At 37.6% G+C, this 12,287-nt stretch overlaps 1 protein-coding gene across 2 annotated transcripts in view; it reads left to right on the forward strand.

Annotated features, from left to right (window-relative positions):
* The window catches only part of RB1 (RB transcriptional corepressor 1), a 196,880-nt gene that overhangs the window by 132,004 nt on the left and 52,589 nt on the right, over window positions 1-12,287 (forward strand). The gene's annotated exons all lie outside the window — the stretch shown is intronic.

The following is a 12,287-nucleotide window of genomic DNA, read 5'->3' on the forward strand; positions in this document are numbered from 1 at the left end:
AACAGAGTTTTGTAATTAAAAAAACAAAACAACAGCAACAAAAAACTTTATCATGTCTCTTAGATTTATTTTATTATTTGAAAAATCTATCCCTTCTTCTGAAATCAATAGAAAATATGCATATTAAAAATACATAGATTTTTATCACATAGTTCTAGGTTGTGGCTTGAGATTTAGCATTTCTAACAAGCTCGCAGATGATCTCATGGTGCTAGCCTGTGGACCACTCTTTAGAGTAGCCAGTTTCTGGGTGATTGTAAAGCCCTTACATTATGGGGCTTTAATATTAAATACTCGGTTGGCCCTTTACACTAACTCTGCAAAGTAGATGGTATAGGTATGATTCCAGTTTTGCGTATGAGGAGAGAGAAATACAGAATACCTATAAAGTACTACTGTCATTGTATCACCTTACTTCTGTTAAGTCATTCACACTGTTTTTATTACCACTATAACATCTAGTATAGCATGTGAGACAGTATAAAAGACAACAATATAAATAGTAAGTTGATTTTATTCTAAGTGAAAAAATATGTATGTATTTTTTATCTTGAGTAGCAAGGTAAGTATTTTGCCTAAGAGCTAATTAGTGATAGGAAGGGGAACAAGTACCATTTGTTAACCAGCTCCTTTTTGCAGTGAACTAACACTATTGGTATACTGTATTTCTCAAGAAGAAGAGATTAAAAGAAGACTTTCTTAAAAAAGAGCAAACTGTATTTTAAATGGGAGTACTAATATGCATATATATTTCATTCATACAACTTTCAAAAGTGAGATTTTAACACAAGTATTTTTAGAATATATAATATTTAGGGTTGATAAAATTGGGTATTTGAATCATCTTTCAAGGAGATTGAAGGAAGACATGAGAATGAGATGAAATGGAAAACAAGGTTCTTTCCATAAATTGAAATGTTAGAACTGAGCTTTCTCTCAGTTTTTAATGAAAGATTCCAGCTATGCCTAAATTCTTCTATAAGAAAAAAATACATAAAGCCTGAGAAGTGAAAATAAAGGAAGGCAATATCTTAGAAATAAAATTTTTGATAGTGACCTTGTGTTCTACTAATTTAGAATTAAAAATATAGATATGCAGAAAAGTACAATTAACATAAGGATAAGAACTTAGTTTACAGAAATATTCACTGAAGTGTGAAGAGATGATTGCTTTTTAAAAGACTAAGAATATAAGCTCAATTTAATAAGATAACTGTAACTTCAGAATTATTAAAGATCAATGAAGCAGTAGTGATTTTTATGAGGTTCCTCGTATAGTAAAAAAACAAACAGAAAATCCAAAGAAACTGAGATAGTTGTTATGAATTAATGACTTGTCTTGTATTAACTAGTTATGTGAGGTTGAGTTCTTCATCCAGATCTATTTATGGTTTTAAACGTAAAATCTTTCCCAGGTCTAAACCTTTGCTTCCGTGCCTTCTTGTCTTGAACCCCATGTGATTCCTCAGTATATTCCTTTGTTTAAGCACTTATCTCCTTCTTTAATCTTTAGAACACTCTGACACATGAGAAATTCCTAGAGTTCACTGTGGAGAAGTATTTATGACTTGTCCATTCATGTCTCCCAACCGCCTTCCCCTTTGTCCATACTATATATTTTCCTTGTTCATGAATGGGCACTGGGACTAAAGACATTCAGGAATGGGGAAAAAATCCAACTCAGAAATGTCCCTTAGGTAGCTCATAGAAACTTGCTTTAGGAAGCAATGGTTGTAAAAGCTATCACTGGTGTCCTGCTTGGAATCCTTCCTGGTCATCATACAGACCAGCATAAGAATGACTCTTGATTATGCATATGACATTTCAATGTAGAAATCATAATAATTAATATTTTTGCAGGTGTGCTGTTATAGGCACTGTTAAAAGTGCTGAAATGGGTTAACTCACTTACTTTACACAACCTTGTGAAATTTATGCTATCATTATCACCATTTCACAGATGAAACTGAGGCACCGAGAAATTGAGCATGTTTCCCTTGTTCACAAAGCTAAGTTGATGGCAAAGCCAGAATTTTAACTCAGGCTATCTAGAGACTGCCCTTAACCTTTGTGCTGCCTCTTGGGGTGTTTATTAGTTTACTGTTGGGTATATGCACTGTTGTGATTAGTTTCTTTATTCATATTTTCTCTGTGTTTGTATCTTTCTCTTTATGTCACTATGCTGTAGCAGAAGGAGCCTGGGCTTTGGAGTCACCAGGTCTCATTTAATCTTCACAGAAGTAAACATTGCTAACTCTATTTTAAAGATAAGGAAAGCTGAGGTTCAAAGGTATAATTCTGAACAAGTTATGTCTCTGTATCTCAGGTTTTGTCTGTAAAATGAGGATAATAATACTTTTCAGAGTTGTAAGGAATAAACGAACATTTATGAGAATGGTACAGTTTAGAAACATCTCAATTATTAGTTCCCTTCACTTCATCCCTTTTCCTCTACTGTACAGATACTTTTTTAAGAAAAGAGAAGTGAGAATACACTTAAAGGGTATTGGATCTGTTTACCCCAGCTTATTCTAAGTATGTAGAACTGTTTTCTTTTCCTGAGATGCCCCTCTCACATTTCTCCATCAAAATGGAAAATTTTCATGAAATAAAAGGTGTCACTGAACTCCAGCACTGTTAAATGTGGGCAGTGTTCACTGTTCCACTGTAGTTGGAATTTGTTATATTGCTTTAGTTATGAATCATCTCAGTAATTACCCCAGGTTAGTGTTTATTCATTATTCAAGTACAAAAAAGAAGGGAGATAGCAATTATGGAAGAATAGCTCGGATATATTCCTTGTACTTAACCAGTGGGAATGGAAGCACTTATACTCTGGTTCAGAAGGTATTCTACAAGATCATCATGTTAGATAATTATTTGAATATAGTCCTAGAATTTCCAGTCTCTAAACTTATGGTCATATCATATCTGTGATAATGAGTAAGGGTTCTTTTTTTTTTTTAAAGTATATTTTATTGATTTTTTACAGAGAGGAAGGGAGAGGGATAGAGAGTCAGAAACATCGATGAGAGAGAAACATCGATCAGCTGCCCCCTGCACACCTCCTACTGGGAATGTGCCCGCAACCAAGATACATGCCTTTGACCAGAATCGAACCTGGGACCTTTCAGTCCGCAGGCCGACGCTCTATCCAATGAGCCAAACCGGTTAGGGTGAGGAAGGGTTCTTGAAGCTGGGTTTACAACAGTAGAAGTATCTTATGAGATATCTATTCCGATGAATGTAGTTTTAAAAATTTCTGCAGCAAAATAAGAAGCTGTTATTTAGTGAGTTTAGTAAAATTTTTAGAAGCACTCTAGTGCAATTATTTTTAAATCATCTAAGTTCATTTTCTTTAATTATAACATAGAACCAACTTTTTTTAACATTTATTTTTTACAAATATTTATGGCTTCTTTTTAAATCTCTGAACTGTCACAACCTAGTTTTAAAATACACATGAATGTTATATGTGTTTATCAATTTGCTTATTGGTTCTTAATATTTTCTACTATTGCCAGAAATGACCAAATATCAAAAGCATTTTTGGTGTCTTCCTGTAAGTGCTAGATTTAGAATATAAGGAAATGTAGAATAGGAAACAGCTGGATTTGTTTCTCTTTTAAAGAAATCTTTCCTATCTTTGGTAAGTTTCAGTGTTTCTTTCAGTAAATATAATTTCTCTTTAAGATTTTGATTATACTTTTTAAGAATTCTTGAGAGACTTACATAAATCTGTCTTGCAGTATTTTAAGTTCATTTTTTTTGAGTTTAATATCTGGTCATTATACTTAATCTTTCCATGTCTAAGATAATTTAACTGTCTAAAAGTTTTTTTGTTTATTTTTAAGTAATGCTGGTTTATATTATTTGTTTTGTCATTTCAGTTTTTTCTTTTAAACATTAAAATGAGAACATGGAGAAATAAAATGACTTACCTGTTACTAATTATTTAGTCATAAACAAAAATGAAAATTGGGGTTTGTAATCCAAAACCAAACTCTTTAAAATATAAACTGTTCTTGAAAAATACAAACTTTTGCATTATCCCTGTAATAGGCATATTGGACACTTTTATTAACACTTTGTACTTTTAGACCAGGGTCTCACTCACATATTTAAACAAGGTCTTCTAAAAGTAGACTTTTCTATAGTTCCGTTGCAAGTGAAGAATAAATGGCCTGGATCAGTGGTCGGCAAACTCATTAGTCAACAGAGTCAAATATCAACAGTACGATTGAAATTTCTTTTGAGAGCCAAATTTTTTAAACTTAAACTTCTTCTAATGCCACTTCTTCAAAATAGACTCACCCAGGCCATGATATTTTGTGGAAGAGCCACACTCAAGGGGCCAAAGAGCCACATGTGGCTCACGAGCCGTGGTTTGCCGACCACTGGCCTGGATGGATGGAGATGGGTAAAAATTGCCATGATAGTAAAAAAATGATATCTCTGACTTTTGTAATTATTTGTCTAGGAATAACTCTATAATCTTTTCTAGACAAACTATTTATACATGTCCTTTTCTGTGTTTTAAGACATGTCCATTTTTTCCCTTGAGTAGCTGAGATTATTGAATTAATGTGTTTTGGTCTAACGAAGTCTTATGGGACCACAGCACAAAGTACAGCAATGTTTGCCTAGCCATTTTGAAACCAGTTATTTTGGTCATCAGCAAAAATTACATATGGGGCGTGTAGTCCAAAAGGTATAATTTTTTAATGCAATGTTTTAAGTAATATCCTATATAATAAAAGGCTAATATGCAAATTGTCCCCACAGGCAGGAGTTTGACCGACCCAGAGTTAGATGTGCACTGACCACCATTTTTTTTTTTAAGAAAACTAACTTTAAAGTTATGTTCATAATATAAGGATTTCCTTTATTGTTGTTTTTTTCTGTCTGGGATTTGCTTTGTTTTGATGAAAAGGCATGCTAGTTTTTTAAGATCAGTAAAAGGTTTATGTATTATAATTTTTTTAATGTAACTTAGATGTGTAGTTGCTTTGATATATAGAATATTTCTGGTTCAGAATAGTAAAGTGACCACATATCTTTACCTCTTTTTCTTCCCCAAACCCTAGAAAAGTTACAGAAAAGAAAAAAACAACAACACATGGGTTGAAATCCAGCAGTACTGAGACTCTGAAGTGGTAAAACTATGGAGGGAATTTGAGGGATTGATTCAGTTTTGAGAATCAAAAGGAAATGAGGAGTCTGTTGATGGATACAAAGTAGAGAAAACTACAGCTCTGAACACACCCAGGAAAGGGCTCTAGTGGAAGTGGGAGTCAGTCTCCAAAGCCACAGTAGCAGGTACAGAGATTGGGGCTGTAATCAGGAGAGTTTTCTAAAGTGCCAGTGACTCTCAAACTTTAGCATTTATCAAAAGCACCCGAAGGCCTTGTTAAAACCCAGTTAAAACTTCTGGGGCCAACCCTGAACTTTCTGGGGGAGAGCCTAGAATGTGCATTTCCAGCATCTGTCCAGGTGATGCTGATATGCTAATCTGGCACCTACATTTGACAATTGTAGATTTGGGAACTATTGGTGAATGAAACACCTGGGCCAGTCCCCCACTTAACACTGTGCCAGCCTATAAGAATTAGGAAAATATGTCTCCTTTCATACTAATGAATTTGAAAAAGACGCCCCTCTGGATATATGTGACTTAGGCTTGGTATACAGAGTTTAGGCTGAAGCCTTGTGTTCTTGTGCAGTGCACAAACTATACAAATATATGCCTGGTCCCAATCGAACTTTTGCATATGTGCACACAGGGCTAAGGCTTTCTGCTGTGCCTGCAAAAGAAGGAGAATAGAAATTAAGGTAAATCCAGATTTCTATCACAGACTTGAAGAGAAAAAAAATAGAAAAAAAGAAAGGTAATTCTGCTTAAGAAGGAAATGCCACAGACTATTGCACTGCTAAGTTTATTGCCCTTATTTTGGTATTTTGGGACACCTCATTTCAATATCTATTTATTCATCCTCAAAAGAAAGACCAGAAAAAAATGGAGCAGAGAAAATAATGATTAAAAAACATATCAGGAGAAAAATTTTTAAAGCTATTGAAAGCCAGAATACCAGATGGAAAGGACCATAATACCAAGCAGGATGAATGAATGGATATATCTTGGTGAGAATTCAAAATTTCAAAGGTGACCTAACTGGTTTGGCTCAGTGGATAAGAGCGTCACCTGCGGACTGAAAGGTCCCAGGTTCGATTCCGGTCAAGGGCATGTACCTTGGTTGTGGGCACATCCCCAGTAGGAGGTGTGCAGGAGTCAGCTGATTGATGTTTCTCTCTCCTCAATGTTTCTAACTCTCTATCCTTCTCCCTTCCTCTCTATAAAAAATCAATAAGATATATATTTTTAAAAATTTCAAAGGTAATGAGAAAATTAACATCTTTTAGAGAGAACAAGAAAGTTATTTGCAGGGAAATAATATCCAGATCAGCATCAGTTTTTATCTAGAATTATTTATCTGACCCACACTGTTAAACATGAAGGTAAAATGAAACAATTTTCAGGCATGCAAGTAATGAGGAAGTTTATCTCTTGACTAACCTTTATGAAATAGAATTACTAGAGAATATGCTTTTGCAAAATAAAAAAGAAACCCAAGGGAGGAGATATCACAGAATCTAAAAATGAGAGTGAAACTGTCAAAGGAGTACAAAGAAAAAAATGGGAAAATCCTAGGATTCACCAGGCCTAGAAAATAATTGTTCCAAAAGAGAAGTCAGTTCCATAAAGGTCTTCAAGAACAAAGTGGTTTCTTTTAACAATGTATCACCTCGTCTAAATGGTAAACAGATATAGTTTAAAATTAAAAAATCAAGTAATAAGAGTTATGGTGATGACTGCAAGAACTGAATTCTTGTATGAGAGTAATATTGGTAAAAGAAAATTTGCCTTTTTACCTTGGGCTTTGGAAGAATTAAAAGAACCATAGGTTGGTAAAACAAAAGGCAAACTTTGTATGTAGGTATAGGACATTTATTAGACCACACTGATAAAGACCCAGAGTAGATACTATATAAGTAAATAGATATTAGTTATTTAAAATTAATCTTTTGTCTGGCAGGAAAGTAATATATACTAGTAATTTGCTTTTAACTCTAAGCTCCTTCCTTCCAATCTTTATGCCCTCTATTTCCATCCTGTAGGTATGTTAGGTGCTGTAGAGAACACAAATAAATACAAAACATAATCCCCTTCTTCAAGGAGCTTCAGGTATCTAGTAAGGAAGATAAAACATAGCCCAGGCAAAAAAAATAAAACAAACAAAACAAATAAACAAAAAACTAACAAAGGCATTAAAGAAATACAAAATAAGTAACACAGACAGTGTTATCAAGGTTTTGTTTAGGAGTTGAACTGGGCCTTATAGGATGAAAAGGGAAGAGGAGCAAAGTGAGCTTTGTTGACTGGGATAGGGAGAGGGGTGAGTAGTGTGAGTAGTATGTTATGTACCTAAATGTCTAGAGTCAAGAAAGTGAGAGTTGTGACCACAGGACAAGTAACAGACCATCCTGGAGTAGAGGTTTCTTGTTTGACAAGAGAAAACAAAATATCAGGTAGGTTGAGGTCAGATTTTGGTGAAATTTGAACTTTGAAGCTGGACTTTTCCCTTCAGGCAGTGGATAATCTGACAGCTTTTAAAACTGGACGTTAATCAGTACAAGGTGGTTTAATTGGTGAACCTAGTTGAGCTGTCTTGCATGGGTTGAAAGGAAGAAAGTAGGAAGCGGGCTGAGTGAAGGAGTGATTGCAGTAGTCCCAATATAACATTGCAACATTGGTGAAAAATGGTTACTAAAAGAAAGGAATGGATGAAAATTATAACAGACAAGAATGAGAAACTAGGATATAAGGCATGACATGGACCTTACATAATATCTAGTTTAAAACCCATAGTTAAAGATGCAGAGGTCAACATAAAAAGGTTAAATGACTTAACTAAAGCTATATTACTTTGTAGCAAAGCCCTGACTAGAACTCATGTCCATCCTCTCTAATAAAATGGCAATATGCAAATTAACCATCACTCTGCTACATAAGCCACGCCCACCAGCCAATCAGGGCGAGTATGCAAATTAACCCCAATTCAAGATGGCTACAGCCACAGAGAGCAAGGTTTCCCAGGTAACAGAGTAAGCCAAGCTTTCCATAGCCGTTGCAGGCCTAAGCCTTCACTCAAGCTACAAAGTTTCAATTATAGAAGGTAAACAAATTCAAACAAATGGCGGCAGAATGGATCTTGAGAGAGCAGGCCAGGGTTGCCGGCGGCAACAGGGGAAGCAAAGCTTTCCTGCACACCCTGGCCTGGCTCAGCTTAAGGCTACAAAGTTTCAATTGTAGAAGGTGAATTAACTGCCACAGAAATGGCTGCCGGAGCCCCAGGCTTGGCTCCACTCCAGGCTACAAAGTTTCAATTGTAGAAGGAAAATAAATTCCAGATACCAGGGCCTCCCCTTGGGTTGCCAGGGGGCGTGGCCGGCCTGCAAACCACCACAGGCCCCTCGCTCAGGCCGCCCCACACCCCAAGGGAACCCCCACCCTTATCTGTGACACCCTTCAGGGCAAACCAGCTGGCCCCCACCCATGCACCAGGCTTCTATCCTATCTAATAAAAGAATAATATACAGATTGATCATCACTGCAACACACAATATAGCTGCCCCCATGTGGTCAAAGATCCTGCCCCCATGTGGACACAAGATGGCCACCACAAGATGGCCAGCAGGAGAGGGCAGTTGGGAGGCACCCGGCCTGCAAGGGAGGGCAGTTGTGAGGGACCAGGCCTGCAAGGGAGGGCAGTTGTGAGGGACCAGGCCTGCAAGGGAGGGCAGTTGGAGGTGATCAACCCTGCAGGAGAGGGCAGTTAGGGGTGACCAGGCTGGCAGAGGAGGGAAGTTGGGGGCAAACAGGCTGGCAGGGGAGCAGTTAAGCATCAACCAGGCTGGCAGCAGAGTGGTTAGGGGGTGATCAGGCTGGCAGGCAGAAGTGGTTAGGGGCAATCAGGAAGGCAGGAAGGCAAGCATTTGGGAGCCAGCAGTCCTGGATTGTGAGAGGGATGTCCGACTGCCCGTTTAGGCCGATCCCACTGGGATCGGGCCTAAACGGGCAGTCGGACATCCCTCCAGGAGTCCCAGATTGGAGAGGGTACAGGCTGGGCTGAGGGACAACCCCCTGCCGTGCACGAATTTCGTGCACCGGGCTTCTAGTCCTATATAATAAAAGCCGAATAGGCTAAGTGTCCAGTAGTCAGTTTAACCAATCAAAGTGTATTATGCTAATGATATACTAAGGCTGCTCAACTGCTCACTGTGCATGCACTGACCACCAGAGGGCAGACGTTCCAACGGGTAGGTAAGCTTGCTGCTCCTGTCCGGCTGATCGGGACTGAGTGAGATGACCGGACATGCCCTGGGGCCCTCCCGTGGTCCCTCCCCAGCTGGCCAACCTTCTGCATCCCTCTCCTACCCCGAACATGCACCGGTGGGGTCCCTCGGCCTGGCCTGCACCCTCTCACAGTATGGAACCCCTTAGGGGATGTCGGAGAGCAGGTTTGGGCCCAAACCCGCAGGCCAGGCTGAGGGACCCCATTGGTGCACAAATTCGTGCGCTAGGCCTCTAGTCTTTTAATAGAACTTTAAGGTTTATTCATTCAGCAGATAATTATCAAGACCTATTATGTGCCAGGCACTAATAAAGATGCATATATAGGGTTTTACTTTTTATTCTTTTTATTTCTTATCATTGTTGGCTTTAATTTTTTAATTATGTAAGACAGGAGGTGGCACACACAGACCACAGGCCAACCATCTGTTTTTATAAGTTTTATTAGAACACAGCCACATTAATTTTTTATGTATTATTCATGGCTGCTTTTGTACTACAATGCAGAACTGAGAAATTGCAATAGGATGGTATATCCTACAGGCCTAAAATATTTACTATCTGATCCTTAAAGAAAATGTTTTCTGATTCCTGATGTACAACATTAGCATGATTCTCAAAGTTTTACACTCAGTTGAGAGTTATTTCTTTCAGTATCCCTTCTACACCATATCCCACTCCTACTGCCTTGTATTTTGGTTTATTGATTTTATGTTTCTTTTAGTAAAAATGAGTAGATGTTTTCTTGTTTTGTCTTTTTCTTACACAAAGTTAGCATACTACGTGTGTTCTTTTATGCTTTGCTTTCTCATTTAACCACACTTTCTGGGTATCAGTTCTTGGAGAGCTTTCTCAGTCTTTATTATGGCTGCACTGGAGGCCCGATGCATGGAATTCATGCAAGGGGCTCAGTCCTCGCAGCCCTGGCTACTCTGGCTGGCCCTCGCAGCCCCGGCTTCGTCCAGAAGGTCATCTGGAAGGATGTCCAGAAGGTCGTTTGGCTCTCCGGTCTAATTAGCATATTAGCTCTTTATTATATAGGATAGCAGTACAATGCGCATATGCGCTACAGTTTATTCTATGCTTAGACAAGACATCTGGGTAGTTTCCAATATTTTACCATTTCAAATAACGCTGCACCTTGTACATATGTATTTTTATGTTTTTTAAAGTGTGTGTTCAGGGTAAATACCAAAAAGTGAGAATGCTAGGTTAAAGGGTAAGTGTGTGTGTGTGTGTGTGTTAGATATTGCCAAATTCCCAGCCATAAGGATTATAACCTTTTGTATTCCTACCAGCAATGTATGAACAAACTAGTTTCTCCACAAGGGCTACTGGCTTAATTGTGCTAAGTAATTACATTAAAATATCCTTCCCAGCCCCTGCCAGTGTAGTTCATTCAGTTTGGATGGGCATCTCTCTTGTACCAAAAACTTGCAGGTTCAGTTCCCAGTCAGGGAACATGCCTGGATTGCAGGCTCAATCGCAGGAAGGGGCGGTGCAGGAGTCAGCCAACTGATTTTTCCCTCAAACGTCTATGTGTATTTCTCTCTCTCCCTCTTCCTTCCTCTCTAAAAATCAATAAAAAATATTTTTTAAAAGTCCTTTCCATCTATCATCACCATCATTTCAGAAAAAGGCCATCTTAATAAGAAAGGATGTAATCAAAATAAAGAATAAGAACAGCTCTTTTAATTTAAATTGCGTAAATATAGCTCTTATTGTGATACTTTTTTTAACTTTTTGCTGAAGACAAATGCATCTCTTCCCTGTAATCAGAGGGATCTTTTTAGAATTTTAAACCTGATCATGTCTCTCCTTTTACTTGAAATCCTTCAGGACTTTCTACAACTCCTCAGATCTTAACACGGCTTTATCACGGCCTATAAGTACATGTATGATCTCAGCCTTACATCTCCAGCTACTTTGGCTTTGTTTTAATCCTTTCAGTCAGTGGTCGGCAAACTCATTAGTCAACAGAGCCAAGTATCAACAGTACAACTATTGAAATTTCTTTTGAGAGCCAAATTTTTAAACTTAAACTATATAGGTAGGTACATTGTTATTAACTTAATTAGGGTACTCCTAAGCTGGCCTTTGCTAAAAACTCAAGGGGCCAAAGAGCCGCATGTGGCTCGCGAGCTGCAGTTTGCCGACCACTGCTTTCAGTATACCAAGTTCTCTTCACAGGGCCTTTGCATGTGCTACTACTTCCCTTGCCCCCTTAAAGAAATAGACATGTCAAAAACTAATAAAACTAAAACCACAAAAAAAACAAGTTCTTATCCTGGCTTTACTTTAACTTGTTATGTGACCCTGTGCAAGTTACTTACCCTTTTAGTTCTTCAGTTTCCTCAACCTAAGTAAGGTGAGGTAGTTGTTTCAGGCGACTTCTAGGCTCTTTCAGTTCTAAATGGTGAATTTACCAGAAGCCATTTGGATAGGAAGATAATAGAACTCAGCACATTCACCCTGTAGGTATTAACCAACTGTAAGTTGGCTGTAAGTATATTATACATGTTTTTTATTCATAATATTTACTTAAACTTTAATTATTTTAAAAAACTACTTGAGTGAATTTATATAAGTAAACCAGGTTTTGAGTTTGAAAACTAATTATTAAATTCATTAGTTGTCTCTACTTCTGGGGTCCTGTCTTTTGGATTCTGTTTTTGCCACTGCAATTGCATAAAGTGATGAAAGAGATACTTTTGTACCCTGTTAAGCAGTTATTAAAGTAAATATTTTTGAGAGAGGGAAGAAAGAGAAATGCTTGTTAGAGAAATTTGCCTGGAGTTAATTTTGTATTCTCTTATTATCCAGATCTATTGCCCTATTTAAATGATATTCTTTGTACTTTTATAAAATTGTCAAA

The sequence above is a fragment of the Cnephaeus nilssonii genome (genome assembly GCF_951640355.1).
Source record: "Cnephaeus nilssonii genome assembly, chromosome: 8".
Taxonomy (NCBI): Eukaryota; Metazoa; Chordata; class Mammalia; order Chiroptera; family Vespertilionidae; genus Cnephaeus; species Cnephaeus nilssonii.